General features: G+C 42.3%; 1 long non-coding RNA gene across 2 annotated transcripts in view; it reads left to right on the top strand.

Moving 5' to 3' along the window:
* Positions 1 to 6,655, top strand: part of LOC104150045 (uncharacterized) — a 164,485-nt gene extending 157,830 nt beyond the window's left edge. For both annotated transcript variants that reach the window (XR_011135313.1, XR_011135314.1), the window contains exon 4: positions 3,729 to 6,655. This is a non-coding gene — a long non-coding RNA (uncharacterized lncRNA). The remainder of the gene's footprint in view (positions 1 to 3,728) is intronic.
* The last annotated feature ends 6,575 nt before the right edge of the window (positions 6,656 to 13,230 follow it).

Here is a 13,230-nt window from a genome sequence, read left to right as displayed (position 1 = left end):
GCTGTTGCCCAACGAGCACCCAGTGTACCAACCGCGGAGTGTTGCATAGAAGTGTATGACACACACGGGGACTATGATGTCTGCCAGCATAAGGCCTATCTGCTCTTCTGAGTTCCCAGAGCAGAGAAAGCAGAAAATCTGAGCCTCCTCTTGCCTGGCTGAGGCTCTCTCCCTTACCTCCAATACAAAGGCAGGTGCAAAATCACTGAGTCGTCGTTACTTTCTTTCTTTTTCTTTTTCCCTTTTTTTTTTTTTTGGCATAATTCGAAGCCATGAAATAGAAGCTGCTTTTGAGCAGTTGGCTTTTCCTCTCTTGCAAGTTAGGGCCAGATGCAGAGGAGGACTTAAGCACCTACAACTCAGTAGGTTCCTCCCTGCTCAGGATAACATTTCTTCCAGTACCAGCAGCTTTATGTCTGGACATGCCCAGAACTGCTGTGATCTGAGCAGCTTAGTACCAGTTCTCACCTAAGACCCAGTGGGATCCTGGAAGAAGTTAAGGAGCCTTATTTTCTGAGGACACCTAATTCAACTGGAGTATCCCGGACAAGCCTAATACACACCAACAGCACCTGTCCCTTCACATAATACAAGCATAGCTGCTTCCTTTTAAACTTAACCAGGTAGAGAGAGGTGCTATTTGGCTGAACAGTTTGGTTTTGACTGAAAAACATGAAGAGAGCAAGAGACATTCTTAGCTGTTTTGTGTAAGGGTCCAGGCCTGCTTACTCTTGTGGGGAGAGCCTAGGAGAATAAGCATTCCCACAGGGAGTGAGATTGTAAATCTGAAAGTTTCCAATACAAAGAAGAAACAAAAATGCAAACCCCTTTCAAGGAAAACATAAGTGTAGAGCATTATAAAAACAAAAAAAAACTGAAGAAACCACAGTTATTTTGCTGGCTAATATTGTGAAGACATGATAGTACTTGCAGCTTCCTGCTTGGACCTGGCTTGCTCCAAAGTTATTTTGTGTGTTAATCATGTGGTTTAGATGGTGAAGATTAGGACTGAGGGAGCTGGTTCAGATAAAAGGAGAAAAGGCAGCAATCAAACCATCCCCCAAAACTCCAACCTAAACTTCTCTAGGCTTTAAAAAAAAAATTATGATAACTTTTCTTTATTATTGCTTTATTTTGCAATTAAGTTTTTATGCAAAGGTACCATTCATTCATTAGCTGCAGTTATTCATTCAAGGCATTAACAGCGCAGAATGCTGTGAGAAGGACTACTGTGATCACTGCAAACACAAAAGTACCAATTTCAAGTTCCCAAAAGTACATTTCTGTCCCTTAGCTGGACTGGGATTTTTAATGAACCTAGTTTTTTAAATACATTTTACTGTTTCCAGTGTAGGTAACTCTACACTATTCAAGTTTCTACACTTTTGTTTTCTACCTGTTTTTTTTCCTGTGCGTCTTGGCCTGGAATGTTCAGTTATAGATTTCCTGATAAAGAGTCCAGCCGACAGCCAGCAATTTGGCCAATGTTCCTCAAAAAATAGGTATATAAAATCATATTCCAAAACCTAAACTGAATTGTGTACATGGTCTTATCGTCAAAAAACAGGAAGTGCTTGCTGCTTAACAATTTTGAAAATTATGCTATGTTATTTGGAGTTTTTCTATGTAATACTTCTAGATACCTACTTTAAATAGTAGCCTCAGTCGATGGCATGCTTCATGCTTGATTTGCACACATTTGGCATGCACTGCGCGAGGGTAGATACATATGCACCTACTCCAGTTATGCACAAGCTGGACAACTCTTTGCAAATGTGAAATACATGTGTAACAAGCCTGGTGTTTGCTCATGCAGACGTTTGGCTTATAAGTACAATTGTTGTAACTACTGCCCTGATCCTCCATTGCCTTTAAATTATGCAAACGGGGAGCCTGGTGCCTCCAGATGTGCTAGACAGCATTTTACACAGCCTGTGGTCTTGCTATGAATCCATGGGTTTCATTACACAGGCATGAGACAGTGGGGAATCAGGCCCTGGGCATATTGTCTATGACCACTTGTTTTTCTGTTTGGAAAATCAAGTCTCTTGTGTTGCAGTCCATTGTAGTGCTGCAGCGTGCAACAAACTTGACTTGAAATATCCCATAATGGACAAGCTTAGGGGGACAGGTTATTAGTCAGGGAAGTACCATAACGTCAGGGATTTCACAAGACAGCTGGACCTTGATCCTTTCAAAGTACAAACAAATAAAAGAGATGCACAAATTAGGAGCGTAGCTCCTTCTCTGTGGTTACTGGAGAGAGACGGAGACCTCCAAAAAGAGGTAAATCTGAAAGTTTCCAACACAAAGAAGAAAAAAAAGGCAAACCCCTTTCAAGGAAAACATAATGTTAAGGTAACAGGGATTCTAACAGGTAAGTAAGATTAATCCAAGCCTTAGAGCCAAGTACACACAAAAGTAAAGTGTCACAGAAGGACACAAGACTGTGGCCAGCACTATCTGGAGTGTGCTATTCGGTCATTTGATTTTTCTGCACGTCTACAGTTACTGATTTTGAGTGGGGATGAAGGAGGGATCTACTTTTCGTGACAGCTGCTGTTTGTGCAGCGGTTCAAACCCAACTGCAGTCAGGATAGATTAAAAACAGAATGAGTAAGCCGGCTCTGGAGAGTGACTTCCATCATTATAAACTAAAGAGGCTTGGATTAACGTTTGAACTTTTTGAATGCTTACTCTCATTAAACCACAGAATCTTCTGAGCGCTTCATCCATCACTGATTGAGATGCAGCCATTTATCTGTGGTTCATCCATGCGTTAAGCAGTTTTTGCTTTAGTGGGACTTAGCGGTGCGAAATGTCTCTGTTGGGGTGAATGCCACTCAAAGAAACGCAGGGGCTAATGAACTCTACCCTTCTCTATGATCACTCTTACCCCTCCTGTACTGGGGAATACTAGCACGGCCCCCAGATTTAGAGCTAAAATAAATAACCCACTTCAAAAATAAACTGCCCTAGGAAGTGTCTTTGAATTATTTATTAATACCAAATTTAAAAAAAAACAAACAAACATGTCAATACAAATAATTTTCCCTACAATTAATGCAATACAAACAACCTGGAGTTTTGCTAGTGCCTGAGAGCTGGAATGTAAAACTGCCTATAAACAACAGTGAATCTGACAGGCCTTTTTTATTTCTCTTCCTCCTCCATCCCCCTCCCCTCCCCTATATAAACAAACACATAAATGTTAATGAAAAAGAGAAGCAATAACACTTATCTATTAATTTCTCTCCTTTTCTTTTCTGGACGTGCTTAATTTAAAAGCATGTTGGGGGTAACATTTGGTCACATACATGGCTTTTTTAGCCTTTTATTAGCCATGATTCATTCTGCCTATCAGCAGCACAAGGTGATGATCATGCTTTCAGTCTGTATCTGTACCACAATGCTCAGTTAGCTGCCTGCCCTTGAGCTATCGGTAGGTATGGATTTGCATGTTCACTGTTCTCCTGTAACAATAATATGCCAGGAATGACCGGTCTGGTATTACCTGGTCAGGTGAAGCTCCACTCAAATAATGTACATGCCACCAAAACAATTCAGATCAAAGGTCTGTCTTTCAACAGAATTAAAATGTAAGGACTTCTAAAGCAATTTTAGCAGTTGGCTTTACAAATGAACTTAAGTCAGCTGCTCTGTATGATGACTGGCTGAATTACTTATATATCTAATCTTATCTAGCTATCTGTCTGTCTGTTTTTCAGCATTTCAGTACCCATCACTGTATTATCTAGGCGCCACCATAAAATTAAGAAGCTCTGCAGTGACATTCCCAACATGATGTGTTCAAAGGTCATTAGCAGAACCTTTCATACTGGAAAAGATCGGAGGAGAGTAAAGAAGCAAGCAGCAGAGGGAGAGGAAAAGGAAAAGGAGGCAGTAAGGAGCTGGAGCCATTTTAGCTGTGCTCATCCAGTGCGGCTGAGCTGGTACTGAAGTGGAGGAGCCTCCTGTCAGCTCTCTTTATCCTGATACAAGGACGATAGCACTTGTTACGCTATTGTTACATCAGAAATTATCTCGCGCGCCCTGCAGATCGCTGCCTCGGTGCTTTCTTGGGATTCTGTTGACATGTCTGGTCTCTGTGACTTCTGTATATTAAACGGACCAGAGCAGGGCATTTCTTTCTGGATTTCCTAGCAGACAGCAAGCACTGCATCTCAGAAAACCACCTTCTCCAAATTAATTTCTTAGTTAAAATTTTATTTTTAGCTTAGTGTGCAAATCCTACAAGCTCGTTGGTGCTTGAAGAAACAAAAATGAAGGTTGTTTTCGGTGTATGCAAAGTCGCATAGCACCTGCTGAATCAGGAGGGCTGATCTGATCCCAGGAGGCCCACTCCTGCTTCCACTGAAGTCAGCTGCTGTAATCTCGCCGCAGCGAGGGCATGCCGAGGACAATCTAGGACATTTGCATTATGGAAAGGTGACACGGGCTGTACTGTGTTCACTGATGCCGTTTGGTGCTATCCTTTCAAGATACACACTGGTAAGAGAAAAATTTGCTGAAGTTCTTTTTTTCACTCCTGCAACTATGAAGCCTTATTCAGTCCTGAGGAGGCTAATGGCAGGCCGCCGAAGAGTACTCACACAAACCCACTGGGGTCTTTTTTTACCCTTTTTGGTTTTAGATTTACACTAGGGAGCAAATAGGTGGCTCCAAAGTGAGAAGGAAAGAGCCAAAGTTGGAAGCTAACCACAATACGTGGGTGTAAGCGATTACCAAAGGCTTCCAGTAACTCTGCTATCATCAGAGACTGGCTTTATGGGTATGGCCTCAAGAAGTTTCCCTCCAGTTAATTAAAGAGGCAGATAAGTATCTAGGTGGAGTGTGCAGATAGGTTCTGAATGAGTTATCCACTGAGGCTGGTTCACTGCACCTATTGTTAAAGCCAAAATATAATATCAGATTAATGCATTATATTTGCCTATTATAGCACTATGTCATCATTATATGACATGTTATAATTAAAGCCCTGCGTTGGAAACAAAACTATTTGGCTTGGAATAAGTTGCCTTTATGACTTCTGTGGTTAAGATTTCCTCCTTTTCTTAACCCCTTAAAACTGCATAATATAGCTATTTGTAACTGTATAAAGAAAGTTTCTAGTCTCAGATGGTAATCTCAGTTAATTCAATTTAAATAAAGTCAAAATCTGGCACATAGTCTTTGTCTGTGTCTGACTACTTGCTAATAGAGGGAAATGCCATGCTGTTTGGGTTGAAGGAGTCACAAAGATGGGCATTAGATTAAGTGGGAGCATGCATAGCTCACCATCGAGCCCTTTCAGTCGTCATCCTGCTGTCCACACCAGGGCCTGGTTTTGTACAAATCCCCATTACTTGTTGGGAGAGGAAGCCACTTCTTTCTTACCCTTCCTGGAACTACACGAGGAAAAACTGGTTATTAGTCTAGATTCTGGACCTCACTCCCAGGAAACCATGCTCAAAAATGCAAACCTGCAAAATGGGTGTGTGATTGCATGCCTAACTTGGCGATACGATTAAGATTACAGTTTGGGTAACTGACTATGCTAATACGTTTAATTAGTAATTTGCATATGCAAGCTTCTAAATTTCAATAGTTGGTGATTCATGCAGTTAAGTGCCAACCTTAGCCTTGCTGTCAGATTTAGATAAGCAGAATATGCCAGCAGTACCTTCTTCCCCCCAGCAAATGCACAGAGCAACTATTGTGGCCAGGCAAGATGTAATTTCTTGAAAATAGCCAGGCTTTGTCTGTTTGAGAAGCAAGCGTGTTGCAGGGTGATGATTTTTCCTGCTGTTGTTTGGTAGCAGCTTTTGGTATTTCATATTTTGCAAGACCCTTACATAAATCTAATTGATGTCTTTTATATTTGTAACTGAGCTGGGAATTTGTTTGGTTTGGAGGTGACCAGCTTAGTACAGGTTAATTTTGAGAAGACAGTTGCCAATAGCTAAGGATGATATCCCGCTTTCTTAGTCAATCAGTTGGTAAGAGTTTAATTCAGTTGCTGCAATGCCAGTAACTCGATTGTTTGCTTCCTAAATCAGCACTGACCTTTCACCCAGGCTTGGACAGAGCGGATTTGGCAGTGGCAACTCGCCTGTGCACTTTCAGGCTTACATGCACCAGGAACTATTTATTTATTTCTGTTTCACTCAGCTTGTGGAAGTGTGCATCCTCATCATGGGTGCGATTTCTCCTGTGCAGGAAGGCCCCAAGTGTAAGTGCCAGATCTCTCAGATCATCAGCCTGGGATGGATGCAGAGTTTGGATTTATATGGCTTACTGGAGACCCATTTTTTGCATTTCATTTAAAACAATAAAATTGCCAGAGTGAAAAGTAAGAAGGTAAAAATAATAGTCTGCAAGAATGTGATTTTTTTTTTTTTTGGCGTGGAAAAGTTAATTTCACCTGCCTTTCCAATGGTGCCATGGCCACTGCTCAAGAGGAGATTTCACTCTACGGCTGCTCACTCACATGAGTAAGTCACCAAGCTTGATCCCCTGTGGCTGCTCCCATTCTCAGCGAATCCACAGCTGCAAAGGGAGGACTCACCAAGCAGAACGGGCTGTAATCGGCCACGTGTGGACCTTCCAGGAGAGTGTGTTCTCCTCAGTGGTAATTAATTTTCTGCCCTGCAAAATACTTAACAATGCAAAACACTGCTAATTTCGTTGTTTGTTAAACCTTTCCGTCAGCCTCGTAAAGGAACTTTTATGAACATCATTCTTTCCTTTTCCATGTTGATTGATGAGTCAGGCAAAATTGCATGGACAGTTTATTATCATGACATGTTGTCCCTGAATAGCATGTTATTAGGTACTTAATAAAACTGTGACTATACCCACCAACATCAGAATATACAGACTGTCAAAGGGAAGGGAATTTGAAAGGAAAATGCTGAGGAATCGGTGAAATTGTGTGAACACAGAGCTCAGATTTCAAGGGAGAAACAAGCAGGTAGAATCCGACTTTGTGGGTCATTTCTCACACCTTTAAAAGTATGAGGCATGATAAAAATATGGCCTCTGCAGGGGATGTCATCGTGAGGGATAGTTTCCTCTACTCCCTGGGCCAAAAAATTACTTTCTAATAGCATCTGCCTATTTTACATATATAATGAGCCAAATTCTATGTGGTCACGTTAATGTCTGGGAAGCGTTTAGAGTGAGGGACAACAGTGCTTCCAGCCATTTTCACCAGAAGACTTTCCCAAGAGCAGACACTACAATGAAAACTTTCCCTGCCTGATTCATTCATGTTTTTAACATTGAATATAGATTTTAATTAATGAATAAATGATATTGTCAGTGTATCTTATCTCATATTTCACAGTTCTTTAAACAAATTATACTTCAGATACCCTCCTCTATTCTCCCATATCCAGGAAGTATCTTTTTACAAATAAAACAACTGAAGTATTGAAAGGTGAAGTAACTTGCCTAAGATCATAAAACAAGTTTATAGCAGTGCCAGAAACAGGTCTTCACTTTCCTTACTCCAGAACCACTAAGTCATCATTCCTGCCTAATGAATATGGGGCAGAGTCTCGGTAGCAGAGGCCGAAAAATGACCAGCTAGGTTTGACGCTTGGCACAGAACAAGTGTATCAGGCTCCTCTACCACGGCAGGCTCCACCAACATACTTCCCTGGTTAGTATGAGAAAAGCCCTCCTGAGATCCCTCACAAATGTTTAATCCCTTTGGGAAGGAGAGCACAGATTACTTGAGAGTGAGTTCTGTGAAGTGCTTATTTGGAGGTCGCATTTACCTCCCTTCTCCCCTCCCGACAAGGTGGTATGTAGTCGAGACAGGACTCTAGTACTGCATTTATAAAGAAGCATATTGTATGTGGGCTTTTCTGGTCCTAAATCTGTACCCAAAAGTAATTTGATTGTGAACAACTGTGGATCTTGACAAGATGCGGTTGCAGGAGGCTGTATCAGTCAGAGTTCCCAGGACATCAGAGAGAAAAAGGCAGGTTTCTTTACAGGTGGGCTTTATGCAATATTACATGTTTTTTACAAGCATAATTAGTTTTCCCATTTGCCTTCTTCAGTTCCTAAAATAGCCTTCCTCATGCCCCAAGTGCAAATGACAAACCCTTCCCAGGATAAAGCCTGTTCTGAAGCAAGTGAGGATTGCAAAGCTCCAGCACGTTGATATCTTATTTTTGGACCAGAAGAAAATAAACACTTAAGTGGTGAGGATGGTTCCTGGGAAAGGAGTTATGGGGTGATGGTAGATGGTCGTCATCTTCACTGAATGCAGATGAGAACGAAACCAGCTTTTGTGTGGCAGCACTATGCGCCCGTATTTTCCCAGGCAGAAGCACATGCTGCATAAGATAACTTTTTCTTTAAGGAAGAAAACCAACCCTATAATTTCTGGACTTTGTAGTAACCAAGATAACCCTTAGAGTGGGAGCAGCGTGCAAGGAATAGACCAATGTCTGCCACACTCTGCAGAAACCAAGAGGTAATTGCTCTGAGAGGTCCAGGTTGCCCTGTTCCTTTTAGGACCCTATTGATCGCAGGTACTGACTTTGTTAGCAGTTTCATAGTCTTCTGAAAGGCACCTCAGTTCTCTCCCCCCCAAGTAGGTGGAGCTTTGTTGGCAGGTGGAGCCTAGGAAAGGATTACCACTATTTTTTTCCACCTCTAATCCTGCCTTGAATGCTGAAGTGGAGTAGTGGGGAGGAGGAGAGGATACTGCATACTGCATCCTCCAGACCTACTCCGTGGGCTCCCCAACAGACAGTCCCTGCTGGAAGGGGGTACGCAAGCATGTTGGGAGGTATTTGTCCCCAAGCCACCCTGTGCTGCAGAACGGTGCCCTGCTCCTGCCTGGCTGGGTAAGGTCAGGCAGCCTCCAGCATGCACTCCAGCATGCCTCTGCTACCCCTGCTCTGGGAGTTCAATTTGTGAAAGCAGGATTTTGCCTTATTTTTTAAAGAGAAACATTTTAATTGTACCTACCATTGTAAAGTGACTCTAATGCCAGTAACACATGCCTAATTGGCAGGATTTAGAGACTGATCATTTCAATTTATGCCCAGAACAGGTAGGGCAGCAAGGAAAGCCTCTCCCACCCAACCCCACCCCTTCTCACCAATGTGCCTCAACCCTGCCCTGGAGGGACCACCTGGAGGGCTGAGAAGGGAGTTCCCTCTCTGTGTGCAATAAAAAGGCACAGTCCTACAGTAAATACCAGTTTAAGCTTATGGCTGTTTAATAGCTAGTATAGCTCTGGTAATAAAGCTTTCGCAGGGCTCGTGCAGAAGAGAACCTGCTAGTGAATTAATGCAAGAGCAGGAGCCATTTGCTAAGGTTTTGCCTTTAAGGACTTGGCAGAAAATACTGGACTGGAATTTTCACTTCATGTTACCATGAGGTCAGTGGGAAAATAGCACAGCACCCCAGCTTGCAATAGCCTTCCCAGAACTGTATGCTGTTTGGTATCACTTCCTTCTTTTAAGGCCTCTTCACCATGTTGAGATCTGCTTTCTAGTCCTTTTTGCTGAACCCTTTCCAAATTGCCAACCTGTCTCGTGTACTGTATCCCCTAGAACTAGACACAGCGTTGTATTACAACACGTTTGATTTCATCATTGCTACCTATTCTGAGTGCAACATCATCCACAAGCCAAAATCCATAGGAGCTAATTCTGGACAAGGGCAAGATCGACCCGTATGCATTATTGACAAAGGAAGAACTACCAAGGAGTAGTGGTTTTCCCCTATAAAGTATCTGCTTATCTAAATAAAACACTTAGCCATAAAAAGCCCTGTACAAACACCATGTCCCTGTGAGCCTTTAGAGAATCAGGCTTATGCAATTGCAAAAATAAAATAAAAATAACATTTTTCCAGTAGCCATTAGTAGCACTCAGATTGCCCAATGCAGGAACCACTGCTTTTCTCAGCATCTGCTTTATCAGTTGTCTTCCAGCCCATAGAAGTCCATGATTCTTGGCAGCAGCTCTTGCTGATGTGGAGTGGGTTATTGCTTAAGAATCCTTTGATCACCAGCCAGGTGCTAACACCATGCTCTGAAATAGTGACTTGCCAGATCTGGCCAGCATACAGACTGAATGGGATCCTCCAGCACAGAAAGAAGAAATCAGTATTTTTTTTTTTTTTTGCCTATTTGAGTGCATCTTATTCACCATCTTTCTGGACATTCAGTTCTTCTGTTGTATTTTCTTTCCCTGGGCCCATGCTACAGCTGCATCACAGCAATAATCAAGAGGCTTGGCAGCCACTGCTGACTGGAAGGCCATGTTTCACCAAAGCACTTGGCGCATGCAAAACTTTAAAGTTTGTATTCAGCACTGGTTTGCTTATGCTCAGGTATAACATATACTGAAGTGCTTTGTTGACCTGGGGCCCCCGGATGGTTGCTAGAGCATAGGCAGTATCCAGCCTGTTAGATGCTTTTTTCCCCTGGAGAGTGCAAAGTGCTGAAGCCACTGTCATCTCCCCTTGCACAGAAAGAGACTGCCAAATCAGCCCATGTGCACAGGTAGCTCCCAAAATTTGAATACATACGGGATTAAAGTGTTCAAAATTTACTAGGGCATGTCCTGTAAAACAGAGCAGGACACAAACATTCTCCCAGAGACATTGTGATCTCAGATCCATGTATATAAAGATCCATGTAAATACATCCAGGTAAATACAGACCTATGCATTTATCATTACTCATGCAAGGCTCTATTCTGTGAAACTGTGATAGCTAGTAGGAAGGTTTGGGACTACATGTACGTGTCCCTGTTGTGAATGCAAATCAATTTATCAATAATAGTTCTGCCGAAATCACTGCAGTTACATGTATAAAATGAGGCACACGTGTAAGAGCAGGATCTAAATATACAATAGGGAAATACACCAGCAGCTATGGCAACTGCACTCATGAGTAGAGATGCACATATGTGCATACAGCTTCTATTACATATAGGGGCTAACTGACAATCTAAAGACATGATAAACTGGTGAAAGGACCAGGAACAGCAACTGCGCCTTTCAATTCATGCACTTTTGCCAAAGCTCAGTATTTGTCTCAAGCTTCTTAATTTCTGTCAGTCTTCTGCGTTCATTAGCTCTGCAGCTACGTTATTTGCTTTGAAAGAGTTTAAGGGTACTGTGTACCCAGTGGCTAAAGCCGTATGGGCTGACTTCTGCCTTCTCTTCTTCTCCTTCAGATTTAGGGATTCAACCCAGCAATCAGCTCCATTCTTAACTTTAAGCACAGAAATATTTTCTGCCACCATGAGCGGTCAGCAATAACTCAACAGCAGGAAAGCAATGCTGCTTGAAAGAGCTGGCACAAAAAAGCTGGGGTCGTGTGCTGAAGTTAAGTGTAAGTAAGCGGCCATGGTCCAGCTTACATTCCTTTAACAGCCAAACTCCTTCTCGGCAATTACTCATTTTTTTTCCTAATTCTGCACATCTCATAGTGCCAAGCTATCTCGTAGATTTTATTCTACTCCTTGTACATTTAAAAGTTTGACATGCTTAAGTATCTTGAGGAATTACATTCTAGGCTCATTTTCTGACCTCTTGTATTTCAAGAAACAATAAAGACAGAATCTATATTTTACTTTTTCACCTAGGCTCGTAGAAGTGTGGCAAATCACCGTCAGAAACACCCACCCCGAGTTACCGTCTAGATGGCTGAGGCTGGGGAAATAAGCAAAGCAGGGTTTCTGCTAGCTAGGCACCAGCGCTCTCCTTCGGCTTCGCCAACCGGCTCCAGGCACTTTCTCTTGTTCCTGTGATTCCCTTCCTGAATTACTTCAGCCAAGTAATTGTTTCATCATGTTGCACAGAAATGTTTTCCCATCGTGTCACTGTGACATTCATTTCTAGAACCAAAGCTCCTCTGCTCACTTTTACAAAATATAAATCAGGCGCTCAGAAGCTTAGTGGACCCAGCTTGTAGGCGAGCTAGTGTAGGAGAGGGACACGGTCGGGAGATTAGGCATTAGAGGGATTTTTGCGTTTTTGAAAGAGACTTTGACTCCTGTTACTGTAATTTCTAGACAACATTAATGAACTACCTACCAAAGGCTTAAGGAACTGCTGTTGCAATATACTAGTAAACCCAAGGTATTTATAGAGAACAAACAAGCCATTGCACTTGTTTTATATGGGGATCTGAACCATCAGATTTTGCAGCCTCTGTCACAAATGCCATTCTTTGCTGTGCCTGGCGTGATGTACACAGCTGTATGTGTTAGAGCCCGTCAAAGCAGGTCGGCTGAGCAGACCAGCTGTGCTGTAGTGTACCACGCAGAGGAAATGTGTGAGTTCATAGAGGATTTATTAATCTGTAAATCACCTGAAATTATAAAATGAGAGCTAACTAAAACCTCAGGTTTAAATACCCTAAACTCTGAGAAAGTGCTTTGATAGCTGTATAATGTGGAATATAGGAATCCCAGAGGCAAAAGCAGATGGGACAGGGCAAGGCCAAAATTGGATATAGATCAATATCTTGGGTTTTGATCAACTTGATAAAATGCTTGGATCTAAACACTCCAAATTTGTGAAAATTTTAGAACAAATGAAGGCTAAATTTGGCTCTATTCTGTGAAACTGTGATAGCTAGTAGGAAGGTTTGGGACTACATGCACGTGTCCCTGTTGTGAATGCAAATCAATTTGCTCCAGCCACAATTAACCCATTCATACTAGTTCTGAATTTCATCCCTATTGTTTTGCACATCCAGGCGGCCTAACCACCAGCGTGTCTAGGAGGGAAGGAAAGCCCGTCACTCAAAACAAAACATTAGAACAATTCAACAGGTGGGAAAACGACCCCAAAAGGCATTTTGGTTTCAAGTAGATCAAACTGAGCAAGTCAGAATTAAAGCTATGCTGAACTTGAGGGCTGTGCTTCACCGAGGCTCGCAAGTGCCATCGTGCTGCCACCAAATCACGCCGGGGTTACACACCTGTCCTCCGAGCTGCAGGTTCTCTGTCATTCCAAAGAGAAGCTTTCCTGGAACTTCTCGTATTTTTGTGTCAGGATAACACCACACTATAAATTTCACATGATCCTGATGTCAATCTAAGACCGTATCTAATCTCTTTAGGTTTTTACCTACTCACCACAGCATCATGCAGCTCCTCTGCCCAGGCGAGGTCAAAACATGCTTCAATTCATGTAAATGTTAGGATATTATCCAAGTTTGGAGTTTATACCAAAGTTTAG

This window comes from Struthio camelus, chromosome 18 (genome assembly GCF_040807025.1).
Source record: "Struthio camelus isolate bStrCam1 chromosome 18, bStrCam1.hap1, whole genome shotgun sequence".
Classification (NCBI taxonomy): domain Eukaryota; kingdom Metazoa; phylum Chordata; class Aves; order Struthioniformes; family Struthionidae; genus Struthio; species Struthio camelus.
Note: the sequence above shows the minus strand (reverse complement) of the source record. Positions and strands in the feature narration are given on the sequence as shown.